Source organism: Schistocerca cancellata, unplaced genomic scaffold, assembly GCF_023864275.1.
Source record: "Schistocerca cancellata isolate TAMUIC-IGC-003103 unplaced genomic scaffold, iqSchCanc2.1 HiC_scaffold_879, whole genome shotgun sequence".
Classification (NCBI taxonomy): domain Eukaryota; kingdom Metazoa; phylum Arthropoda; class Insecta; order Orthoptera; family Acrididae; genus Schistocerca; species Schistocerca cancellata.
Window position 1 is genome coordinate 5,888 of NW_026046889.1, and position 1,613 is coordinate 7,500.

The following is a 1,613-nucleotide window of genomic DNA, read 5'->3' on the forward strand; positions in this document are numbered from 1 at the left end:
CGTAGTAGTCTCTTCTCACACAATGTGATAGCACGGTGCCCCGCGTTCCACATCTGCGACATGCTACAGAGGCCGGTTGACAGTTGGTCGCGCAATGGAGATCGCATATGTACGGGGGCACCTTCCACGTGCCCTCTAGTCGGGCACATTTTGTTGCGTGGATGTGAGCGAATGTAGTGTGTCTTGACACCTGACAGGCAGGCATGCAATAATAGTTGACTTTGCAAACGGGGATGGACGTGTACGTTTACTGGTGACGTTACGCAAATGAACAACTGGTAACCCGTTGTGGTGCGGTTGATCTTGCTGGAGGTACATCTGTGAGGGCAACGATCGGTACAGCTACGAAGCGGTCCCCACCATACCAACGAACGTGAATGTGAATCTGGGTGTGAAGCGATACGCGGCTGTGGGTGGGTGGGACTGTCCCCGGCCGGTGAGGGGGGGCCGCCCGGCGTGCTGGCCGCGCGGTGCGTGGGCGCACGCGCTACAGCCGGCTGGTGGGGGCGCCCAGTGGCAGGCGCGCCGGCCGACGGACGCGGCAGGCGGCGCAGCTGCGCGCCGGGGCACCCTGCGCGCGGCGCCGTGCAGCCAAAGTGGGTCCTCGCGGACCCGGTGCGAAGCGCGGTGGACATCTGCAGTGTGCTGGTCCGATTGAGGACTGTGTGCGTTGAGGATGCGCCGCCGCCCGGCACTCGGCGCCGCGACGCCGTCTGCTGCTCGGTCGCCCCAGCGGTTCTCGCTGGTGGTTTGTATCGCAGTTGTGCGGACGTGTTGGCACGTGCGCTGTGCTGGGAGAGTTCGCTTCGGCACCCACGTGGGGCCTTTGCCCTTCTGTGGCGCTGGCGTTGGAGCTGCCGGTCACCGTAGGTGGCGCGTGTTGTCTCCCGCCGGCAATGCCACGACAGCACGCTCCCGGGCCTCTGTCGGCAGCGGCAAGCTCAGTTGGGAGCACGGGTGGTCGCACCTAAAGCGTCTACTCGCCTAACTCCGGGCGATTGCGCCTCTCTCGAACCCGACCAAGTACTTAGGACGGCGCTGCGCGCCGCCGGGACCTGAGAGGGTTTCGAGGTGTATTGTGCAGGGGAGCCCAGCCTCCTCCTGTTTGCAGAATAATTGAGCGGACGCTTGCGTGTTCGCGCGGGCCCCCGGGACACACTCCCGGGCGGCCGGCTGCTCAGCTCTAGTTGACGCAGCTCCCTGGTTGATCCTGCCAGTAGTCATATGCTTGTCTCAAAGATTAAGCCATGCATGTCTCAGTACAAGCCGCATTAAGGTGAAACCGCGAATGGCTCATTAAATCAGTTATGGTTCCTTAGATCGTACCCACGTTACTTGGATAACTGTGGTAATTCTAGAGCTAATACATGCAAACAGAGTCCCGACCAGAGATGGAAGGGACGCTTTTATTAGATCAAAACCAATCGGTCGGCTCGTCCGGTCCGTTTGCCTTGGTGACTCTGAATAACTTTGGGCTGATCGCACGGTCCTCGTACCGGCGACGCATCTTTCAAATGTCTGCCTTATCAACTGTCGATGGTAGGTTCTGCGCCTACCATGGTTGTAACGGGTAACGGGGAATCAGGGTTCGATTCCGGAGAGGGAGCCTGAGA

General features: G+C 60.5%; 1 non-coding gene across 1 annotated transcript in view; it reads left to right on the forward strand.

The window, feature by feature from the left end:
• The first annotated feature begins 1,197 nt into the window (after window positions 1–1,197).
• Window positions 1,198–1,613, forward strand: part of LOC126148099 (small subunit ribosomal RNA) — a 1,909-nt gene continuing 1,493 nt past the window's right edge. Inside the window, exon 1 of the ribosomal RNA XR_007530411.1 lies at window positions 1,198–1,613. This exon is cut by the window's right edge and continues 1,493 nt beyond it. This is a non-coding gene — a ribosomal RNA (small subunit ribosomal RNA).